The sequence below is a fragment of the Oncorhynchus tshawytscha genome, linkage group LG33 (genome assembly GCF_018296145.1).
Source record: "Oncorhynchus tshawytscha isolate Ot180627B linkage group LG33, Otsh_v2.0, whole genome shotgun sequence".
Lineage (NCBI taxonomy): Eukaryota > Metazoa > Chordata > Actinopteri > Salmoniformes > Salmonidae > Oncorhynchus > Oncorhynchus tshawytscha.
In genome coordinates, this window is record NC_056461.1 from 41,360,993 (window position 1) to 41,372,214 (window position 11,222).

Below are 11,222 nucleotides of genomic sequence, written 5' to 3' on the forward strand. Positions count from 1 at the left end.
AGAGCGCCGCCCGAACAAGAAGAGGAGCCACCTTCAGTGGCAGCTAGTAGACCGGTGACGACGACCGCCGAGCGCCGCCCGAACAAGAAGAGGAGCTACCTTCAGTGGCAGCTAGTAGACCGGTGACGACGACCGCAGAGCGCCGCCCGAACAAGAAGAGGAGCCACCTTCAGTGGAAGCTAGTAGACCGGTGACGACGACCGCCGAGCGCCGCCCGAACAAGGGGAGGAGCCACCTTCAGTGGCAGCTAGTAGACCGGTGACGACGACCGCCGAATGCCGCCGAACAGGGAGAGGAGCCACCTTCAGTGGCAGCTAGTAGACCGGTAATGACGACCGCCGAGCGCCGCCCGAACAGGGAGAGGAGCCACTTTCAGTGGCAGCTAGTAGACCGGTGACAACAACCGCCGAGCGCCGTCCGAACAGGGAGAGGAGCCACCTTCTGTGGAAGTCGTGACAAGCAGCAGACTTTGTGAAAATTAATCTTTGTGTCTCAAAACCTTTGGTCACGACTGTATACCTTACGGTGAAATGCTTACTTACAAGCCCTTAAACAACAGTGCAGTTCAAGAAGAGTTAAGAAAATATTTAGCAAATAAACTAAAGTAAAAAATAATAAAAAGTAACACAATAACATTACAACAACGAGGCTATATACAGGGGGTACCGATACTGAGTCAGTGTGGAGGCTATATACAGGGGGTACCGGTACCGAGTCAGTGTGCGGGGGTACAGGTTAGTTGAGGTAATTTGTATAGGTAGGTAGGGGTGAAGTGACTATGCATAGATAATATACAACAGCGGTGGTGTAATAGTCCGGTTGCTATTTGATTAATTGTTCAGCAGTCTTATGGCTTGAGGGTAGAAGCTGTTAAGGAACCTTATGGTCCTGGACTTGGTGCTCCGGTATCGCTTGCCGTGCGGTAGCAGAGAAAACAGTCTATGACTATTTTATGGGATTTCCTCTGACACCGCCTGGTATATACGTCCTGGATGGCAGGAAGATTTGACCTCAGTGATGTACTGGGCCGTACGCACTACCCTCTGTGCTCGGCATCTGACTGTAAGGCACTAGTTGTCATACCAGGCGGTGATGCAACCGGTCAGGATGCTCTCTCTGGTGCAGCTGTAAAACTTTTTGAGGATTTGCCAAATGAAGGGTGGGGGAGAGCTCTGTATGGATCTCTATGGGTGGAGTAAAAGTGGTTTAGAATTGTTTTTCCTCTGGTTGCACACGTGACATGACGGTAAAAATTAGTTAAGTTTGTCTGAATTAAAGTCCCCGGCCACTAGGAGCGCTGCTTCTGGGTGAGAATTTTCTTGTTTGCTTCTGGCCTTATAAAGTTGGTTTAGTGCGGTCTTAGTGCCAGCGTTTGTCTGTGGTGGTAAATAGACGACTAGGAATAATATAGATGAGACCTCTCTTGGTAGATAGTGTGGTCTACAACTTATCATAAGGTACTCTACCTTTAGGTGAGTAATACCTCGAGACTTCTTTAGTATTAGACATCATTCACCAGCTGTTATTGACAAGAAGACACACATCCCCACCCCTCGTCTTACCAGACGTAGCTTCTCTGTTCTGCCCTTTCATTGAAAATCCCTACAGCTCTATGTTCTCCGTGTCGTTATTCAGCCATGACTCGGTGAAACATAAGATATTACAATTCTTAATGTCCTGTTGGTAGAATAATCGTAATCGTAGGTCATCCATTTTATTTTCAATTCAATTGATAGCATGTTAGCAAGTAGAATTGATGGCAGTGGGTTTTCTATTTTCTACTGTCACGTGTGCTCCCTCTCCCTCGATTACCAGGCTGCTCGTTATGGCGCACACCTGCCACCATCGTTACGCACACCTGCCACCATCGTTACCCACACCTGCCACCATCGTTACGCACACCTGCCACCATCGTTACCCACACCTGCCACCATCGTTACGCACACCTGCCACCATCGTTACGCACACCTGCCACCATCGTTACGCACACCTGCCACCATCGTTACGCACACCTGCGCGTCTTCAGACTCACCTGGACATCATCACGTCCCTGATTACCTTCCCTATATATGTCACTCCCTATTGGTTCTTTCCCCAGGCGTTATTGTTTCTGTTCCTGTGTCAGTTCTGTGTGTTGTTCATGTTTCTTATTTTTGTATTATGTTGTGTGTATTTATTAAAACACTCCCTGAACTTGCTTCCCGACTCTCAGCGCACATCGTTGCACCTACGCTGTAGAATAATAGTGAAGGCATCACAACTATGAAATAACACGTGGAGTCATGTAGTAACCAAAAAAGTGTTAAACAAATCAAAATATATTTTAGATTCTTTAGAGTAGCAATCCTTTACCTTGATGACAGCTTTGCACACTCTTGGCATTCTCTCAACCAGATTTACCTGGAATGATTTTCCAACAGTCTTGAAGGAGTTCCCAAATCTGTTGAGCTCTTTTGGCTGCTTTTCCTTCACTCTGCGGTCCAACTCATTCCAAACCATCTCAATTGGGTTGAGGTTGGGTGATTGTGGAGGCCAGGTCATCTGATGCAGCACTCCATCACTCTCCTTCTTGGAGAGTGGCACAGTGGTCTAAGACACTGCATCTCAGTGCTAGAGGAGTCACTACAGACACCCTGGTTCGAATCCAGGCTGTATCACAACTGACCGTGATTGGGAGTCCCATAGGGCGGCACACAATTGGCCCAGCATCGTCCAGGTTTGGCCGGTGTAGGCCGTCATTGTAAATAAGAAAAGGTTGAATAAGAAAAGGTTAAAAAAAAAACACAGCCTGGAGGTGTGTTGGGTCATCAAGCAGTCTCCTCTGAACAGTTGATGATGAGATGTCTGTTACTTGAACTCTGAGAAGCATTTATTTGGGCTGCATCCACAGAACAAATCTCTCTGACTATAGTGTGACCCTCAGAGAGAGTGAAGGTAATGAGAGCTATGAAGGGGCCATGGAGGGCCTTGTAGGTGAGGAGCAGGATCTTGCTAGGTAATGTGGAATTTGACTGGGTGCCAGTGAATGTGGTGAAGAGTGGGGGTTCCCAGGGTTCGGTGTGCGTGTTGACCCTGGCAGTGGAGTCCTGGACGTACTGGAGTCTATCCAGGACTTTACCGGACCCCCCGAATAGGACTCCGTTGCAGTAGTCCAGATGTGATGTCACAAAAGCGTTTGAGAGTATCTCTGCTACCGGGTCCGTGAGGGATGGTCAGAGTCAGGAGATGTTACGGAGGTAACATCTTCATTTCCTGTAGTCCATGATCAGGTCCTTTGTGTTGCTCACGTTGAGGGAGAGGTTGTTGTTTTGACACCACACTGCCAGGTCTCTGACCTCCTCCCTATAGCCTGTCTCATTGTCGTCGGTGATCAGTCCTACCAAACTTAATGCTGGTGTTGGAGTTGTGCACAGCCACGCGGTCGTGGATGGACAGGAAGTACAGGAGTGGGCTGAGACCGCTCCCGTTCCCGGGCCCCTGTGTTGAGGGTCAGCGTGGCGAATGTGTTGTTGCCTACCCTCACCATGTACATTTAGGAGTCTCGTATGAGACGTAGGAGGTAAGGTGATAAAAGAGTGTGTGATGATACTTTTTATCAAACGTTTTTACAAACAATATGGCATAAGATGTTGCCATAAAAAAACAACTTTAAATGGATTGTGTAAATTCCAGAATCCAGACAGTGGAACTGTAAATTCCAGAATCCAGACAGTGGAACTGTAAATTCCAGAATCCAGACAGTGGAACTGTAAATTCCAGAATCCAGACAGTGGAACTGTAAATTCCAGAATCCAGACAGTGGAACTGTAAATTCCAGAATCCAGACAGTGGAACTGTAAATTCCAGAATCCAGACAGTGGAACTGTAAATTCCAGAATCCAGACAGTGGAACTGTAAATTCCAGAATCCAGACAGTGGAACTGTAAATTCCCCCAACATTCCAGACATTTCTTTGGAGCTCAGATCAGACGGGGATGAACGTTCCGCTCCATATTCCTGTTCCTGTTCTCCAGAAGCTCTGGAACACTGAGGGTTCTGTGATCGATGGCTGCTTCACACTGCGTACAGTAATGGTATGTGAGCTAAATATGTTCACTGTGTGTGTGTGTGTGTGTGTGCGTGTGCGTGTGTGTGTGTTTCTATGGCGGCAGGTAGGCAAGTGGTTAAGAGCGTCTGCTAAGTAACTCAAATGTAAATGTCCAAGTAAAATGTCTGTCTGTCAGTCTGTACAGTAGGTGGTGGTCCTGGCGGGTCCTGGGATGGTCCTGGGCTGGTCCTGGGATGGTCCTGGCTGGTCCTGGGATGGTCCTGGGATGGTCCTGGGCTGGTCCTGGGATGGTCCTGGCTGGTCCTGGGCTGGTCCTGGGATGGTCCTGGGATGGTCCTGGGATGGTCCTGGCTGGTCCTGGGATGGTCCTGGGATGGTCCTGGGCTGGTCCTGGGATGGTCCTGGCTGGTCCTGGGCTGGTCCTGGGCTGGTCCTGGGATGGTCCTGGGCTGGTCCTGGGCTGGTCCTGGGATGGTCCTGGGATGGTCCTGGGCTGGTCCTGGGATGGTCCTGGCTGGTCCAGGGCTGGTCCTGGCGGGTCCAGGGCTGGTCCTGGGCTGGTCCTGGGATGGTCCTGGGCTGGTCCTGGGATGGTCCTGGGATGGTCCTGGGATGGTCCTGGGCTGGTCCTGGGCTGGTCCTGGGATGGTCCTGGGCTGGTCCTGGGCTGGTCCTGGGATGGTCCTGGGCTGGTCCTGGGATGGTCCTGGGATGGTCCTGGGCTGGTCCTGGGATGGTCCGCTGGTCCAGGGCTGGTCCTGGCGGGTCCTGGGCTGGTCCTGGGCTGGTCCTGGGCTGGTCCTGGGCTGGTCCTGGGATGGTCCTGGGCTGGTCCTGGGATGGTCCTGGGATGGTCCTGGCGGGTCCTGGGCTGGTCCTGGGATGGTCCTGGGATGGTCCTGGGATGGTCCTGGGCTGGTCCTGGGATGGTCCTGGCTGGTCCAGGTGTCTGATTTCTCATGAGCTGCAATGAATCTTTAAACTGTAATTTATATAAATCAAATCAAACTTTATTTGTCACATGCTCTGAATACAACAAGTGTAGACTTTACTGTGAAATGTTAACTTACAACCCCTTAACCAACAGTGCAGTTCAAGAAGAGTTAAGAAAATATTTAGCAAATAAACTAAAGTAAAACATTATATAAAGTAACACAATAACATTACAATAACAAGGCTATAAACAGGGGGTACCAGTACAGAGTCAATGTGGAGGCTATATACAGGGGGTACCAGTATAGAGTCAATGTGGAGGCTATATGCAGGGGGTACCAGTATAGAGTCAATGTGGAGGCTATATACAGGGGGTACCAGTATAGAGTCAATGTGGAGGCTATATACAGGGGTACCAGTATAGAGTCAATGTGGAGGCTATATGCAGGGGTACCAGTATAGAGTCAATGTGGAGGCTATATACAGGGGTACCAGTATAGAGTCAATGTGGAGGCTATATGCAGGGGGTACCAGTATAGAGTCAATGTGGAGGCTATATACAGGGGGTACCCGTATAGAGTCAATGTGGAGGCTATATACAGGGGTACCAGTATAGAGTCAATGTGGAGGCTATATACAGGGGTACCAGTATAGAGTCAATGTGGAGGCTATATACAGGGGGTACCAGTATAGAGTCAATGTGGAGGCTATATACAGGGGGTACCAGTATAGAGTCAATGTGGAGGCTATATACAGGGGGTACCAGTATAGAGTCAATGTGGAGGCTATATACAGGGGTACCGGTACAGAGTCAATGTGGAGGCTATATACAGGGGGTACCAGTATAGAGTCAATGTGGAGGCTATATACAGGGGGTACCGGTACAGAGTCAATGTGGAGGCTATATACAGGGGGTACCAGTATAGAGTCAATGTGGAGGCTATATACAGGGGGTACCGGTACAGAGTCAATGTGGAGGCTATATACAGGGGGTACCGGTACAGAGTCAATGTGGAGGCTATATACAGGGGGTACCGGTACAGAGTCAATGTGGAGGCTATATACAGGGGGTACCAGTACAGAGTCAATGTGGAGGCTATATACAGGGGGTACCAGTACAGAGTCAATGTGGAGGCTATATACAGGGGGTACCGGTACAGAGTCAATGTGGAGGTTATATACAGGGTGTACCGGTACAGAGTCAATGTGGAGGTTATATACAGGCGGTACCGGTACAGAGTTAATGTGGAGGCTATATACAGGGGTTACCGGTACAGAGTCAATGTGGAGGCTATATACAGGGGGTACCTGTACCAAGTCAATGTGGAGGCTATATAGAGGGGGTACCGGTACAGAGTCAATGTGGAGGCTATATACAGGGGGTACCGGTACAGAGTCAATGTGGAGGCTATATACAGGGGGTACCGGTACAGAGTCAATGTGGAGGCTATATGCAGGGGATACCGATACAGAGTCAATGTGGAGGCTATATACAGGGGGTACCGGTACTCAGTCAGTGTGGAGGCTATATACAGGGGGTACCGGTACTGATTCAGTGTGGAGGCTATATACAGGGGGTACCGGTACTGAGTCAGTGTGTGGGGGTACAGGTTAGAGGTAATTTGTACATGTAGGTAGGGGTGAAGTGACAATGCATAGAAGACAAACAGCGAGTAGCAGCAGCGTACAAAACAAATGGAGGTGATGGGGGGGCAATGTAATGTCCGGTGGCCATTTGATTAATTGTTCAGCAGTCTTATGTCTTGGGGGTAGAAGCTGTTATGGAGCCTCTTGGACCTATACTTGGCGCTCCGGTACCACTTGTCATACGGTAGCAGAGAGAACAGTCTATGACAATTTTTTGGGCTTCCCTCTGACACAGCCTGGCATAGAGATCCTGGATGTCAGGAAGCTTGGCCCCAGTGATGTTCTGGGCTGTACGCACTACCCTCTCTAGTGCCTTACGGTCAGACACCGAGCAGTTGCCATACTAGGCGGTGATGCAACCACTCAGGATGCTCTCGATGGTACAGCTGTAGAACATTTTGAGGATCTGGGGACCCATGACAAATCTGTCGTTCTGCCCCTGAACAGGCAGTTAACCCACTGTTCCTAGACCAGTTAACCCACTGTTCCTAGACCAGTTAACCTACTGTTCCTAGACCAGTTAACCCACTGTTCCTAGACCAGTTAACCCACTGTTCCTAGGCCAGTTAACCCACTGTTCCTAGACCAGTTAACCCACTGTTCCTAGACCAGTTAACCCACTGTTCCTAGACCAGTTAACCCACTGTTCCTAGACCAGTTAACCCACTGTTCCTAGACCAGTTAACCTACTGTTCCTAGACCAGTTAACCCAATGTTCCTAGACCAGTTAACCCACTGTTCCTAGACCAGTTAACCCACTGTTCCTAGACCAGTTAACCTACTGTTCCTAGACCAGTTAACCCACTGTTCCTAGACCAGTTAACCCACTGTTCCTAGACCAGTTAACCCACTGTTCCTAGACCAGTTAACCCACTGTTCCTAGGCCGTCATTGAAAATAAGAATTTCTTCTTAACTGACTTGCCTGGTTAAATAAAGGTTAAAAAAAAAAAAAAAAAAATTAACAAATCTTTTCAGTCTTGTGAGGGGGAAAAGGTTTTGTAGTGCCCTCTGTTTGGACCATGATAGATCGTTGGTGATGTGGACACCAAGGAACTTTAAACTCTCGAACCCACTCTACTATAGCCCCGGTGATGTTAATGGGGTCCTGTTCGGCCCACCTTTTCCTGTAGTCCATGATCAGCTCTTTAGTCTTGCTCACATTGAGGGAGAGGTTCTTGGCACCACTGCCAGTTCTCTGACCTCCTCCCTACAGGCTGTCTCATCGTTGTCGGTGATCAGGCCTACCACCTCTGTGTCATCAGCAAACTTAATGATGGTGTTGGAGTCATGTTTGGCCACGCAGTCATGGGTGAACAGGGAATACAGGAGGGGACTAAGTACACACCCCTGAGGGGCCCCAGTGCTGAGGATCTGCGTGGCAAGACATGTTGTTGCCTACCCTTACCAACTGGGGGCGGCCCATCAGGAAGTCCAGGATCCAGTTGCAGAGGGAGGTGTTTAGTCCCAGGGTCCTTAGCTTAGTGATGAGATTAGTGGGCAATATGGTGTTGAACGCTGAGCTGTAGTCAAGGAACAGCATTCTCACATAAGTGTTAATTTTGTCCAGGTGGGAGAGGGCAGTGAGGAGTGCGATTGAGATTACGTCATCTGTGGATCTGTGGATTCGCGGTATGCGAATTGGAGTCGGTTTAGGGTATCAAGGAGGATGCTGTTGATGTGGGCCATGACCAGTCTTTCAAAGCACGTCATGGCTACCGACGTGAGTGTGACGGGGCGGTAACTATTTAGGCTGGTTTCCTTAGCTTCCTTGGGCACAGGGACTATGGTGGTCTGCTTGAAACATGTAGGTATTACAGACTTGGTCAGGGAGAGGTTGAAAATATCAGTGAAGACACTTGACAGTTGGTCCCCGCATGCTTTCAGTACACGTCCTGGTAATCCGTCTGGCCCAGCGGCTTTGTAAATGTTGACCTGTTTAAAGGTTTTATTCACATCGGCTACCGAGAGAGTTATCACATAATCATCCAGAACAGCTGGTTCTGCTCTCGTGCATGGTTCAGTGTTGCTTGCCTCAAAGCGAGCATAAATGGCATTTAGCTCATCTGGTAGGCTCGCGTCTGGGTTTCCCTTTGTAGTCCGTGATAGTTTTCAAGCCCTGCCACATCCGACGAGCGTCAGAGCCGGTGTAGTAGGACTCAATCTTAATCCTGTATTGACGCTTTGCTTGTTTGTTTGTTGTCTGCAGATGCAGATGTTGCAATGTAATCCATGGCTTCTGTTTGGGAAATGTTGGGGACGATGTCATCGATGAACTCATTGATGAAGCCGATGACTGAGGTGGTAAACTCCTCAATGCCATTGGAGGAATCCTGGAACATATTCCAGTCTGTGCTAGCAAAACAGTCCTGTAGCTTAGCATCTGCGTCATCTGACCAATTCCGTGTTGAGCGAGTCACTGGGGCTTCATGCTTTAGTTTTTGCTTCTACGCATCAGGGGGATAATATTATGGTCAGATTTGCCAAATGGAGGGCAGGGGAGCTTTGTATGGATCTCTGTGTGTGGAGTAAAGGTGGTCTAGATTTTTTTTCCTCTGGTTGCACATGTGACATGCTCGTAAAAATTTGGTAAAACTGATTTAAGTTTGCCTGCATTAAAGTCCCCTGCCACTAGGAGTGCCGCATCTGGGTGAGCATTTTCTTGTTTGCTTATGGCCTTATAGAGTTGGTTGAGAGAGTTCTTAGTGCCAGCATCGGTTTGTGGTGGTAAATAGACGGCTACGAATAATATAGATGAACTCTCTTGGTAGATAGTATGGTCTACAGCTTATCATAAGGTACTCTACCTCAGGTGAGTAATACCTCGAGACTTCTTTAGTATTACACATCGTTCACCAGCTGTTATTGACAAAAAGACACACACCCCCACCCCTCATCTTACCTGACGTAGCTTCTCTGTTATACAGGTGCTTGGACAATCCCGCCAGCTCTATATTATCCTTGTCGTCGTTCAGCCACAAATCATTGGAACATAAGATATAACAGTTCTTAATGTCCCATTGGTTAATCGTAATCATAGGTCATCCATTTTATTTTCCAACGATTGCATGTTAGCAAGTAGAATTGATGGCAGTGGGAGTTTACTCGCTCGCCTACGGATTCTCAAAAGGCAGCCCGATCTGCGTCCTCTTTCTGCGTCCTGAAACAACTCAAAAGAACCAACAAAATAGCACAGAAGATGACAGATCATATTCTGTTGCAGAGAAGATACGTTTAGATTGAAAGATAGAGATGGATGAGGGAGGGAGGAAAAAAAGCATGACTTCATACTTCTCTGTGGAATGTGTGTTTAATGAAGCTTGTCATTCTACAGCCTAACCATAACCCTGTCTTTACTTTAAGAAGCTGACTGAACAGATTCTGCTGATAGGAAGAGACGCTTAGGGGGAGAGAGGGAGAGAGAGGGAGAGAGAGAGAGAGAGAGAGAGAGAGAGAGAGAGAGAGAGAGAGAGAGAGAGGAGGTGGAGGAGGAGGGAGAGATAGAGTGAGGTAAAAAGTGTGACTTCATTCTTCTCTGAGGAATGTGTGTTTAAGGTGAAAGAATCCATAGCCTGAAGTGAAGTTATATTTACAAGGGAGCAAGGGGGGTGATGTACCTCTCACTCTTTCTCTCCCTCTCTCCCTCTCACACACACATTCCACTCCACACCTGCACAGATGTTGCCTACTCCTCATTACCTGTCTGTCAAACCAGTCCTCTCCTTCTCCTCCTCACGGTTTAATGAGGTAGTAAAGGAAGAAGGCTCATCATTCTGTCCTTAACTCCGAACACCTCTCTCTCTCTCTCTCTCTCTCTCTCTCCTTCCTCTCCCCTCCTCTCGTTCTCCCTCTCACAGTCCCTCCTCATTCTCCCCTCTCTCTCTCTTGGAGGTAAACCCCCCTCCCCTATCTCCCCATCTCAGCCTTATGACATGCAAACACATGTTGTTCTCTGCTGGGTTTTCTTCTGTCGGCTGAAGGGACCAGTGGCAGTATCACAGGGCTCATAGTGGACACTGGGATGGTATGGACCTGCCTTACCAAGGATAATGCTCCTACTCTCCTCGGGACTGTAAATCCACTGGAATTCTCTCTTCTTGTTGTCTCTCTCTTCAGCTGGGGTCTGGGTTCTGGGTTCTGGAGTCTGGGGTCTGGGGTCTGGACAGTTCATCTTTCCCTCCTCAACAACCTCTCCTGCACAGTGTCTCAGACACAGGTAAGAAAATACTACAGATGAATTTGCTTCATTCTCTGTCATGTTCTCTCTCTCTCTTTCTCTCTCTTCTCTCTCTCTCTCTCTCTCTCTCTTTCTCTCTTTCTCTCTCTCTCTCTCTCTCTCTTCTCTCTCTCTCTCTCTCTTTCTCTCTCTCTCTCTCTCTCTCTCTCTCTCTCTCTCTCTCTCTCTCTCTCTCTCCTCTCTCTCTCTCTCTCTCTCTCTCTCTTTCTCTCTTTCTCTCTCTCTCTCTCTCTCTCTCTCTCTCTCTCTCTTGTGCTTTTCTTATGATATCCTTCAGAACATTGTTTCAGTAAAAAGGTAAGTCAGTAGGTATTATTAGCATAGACATATGTTATAGATGGGATCAATTCCAACTAAAA

At 48.4% G+C, this 11,222-nt stretch overlaps 1 protein-coding gene across 1 annotated transcript in view; it reads left to right on the top strand.

Moving 5' to 3' along the window:
• The first annotated feature begins 10,539 nt into the window (after nucleotides 1-10,539).
• The window catches only part of LOC112238404 (stAR-related lipid transfer protein 13-like), a 117,101-nt gene continuing 116,418 nt past the window's right edge, over nucleotides 10,540-11,222 (top strand). The window contains exon 1 of the mRNA XM_042311105.1: nucleotides 10,540-10,842. The gene's annotated coding sequence lies outside the window, so the exon portion shown is untranslated. The remainder of the gene's footprint in view (nucleotides 10,843-11,222) is intronic.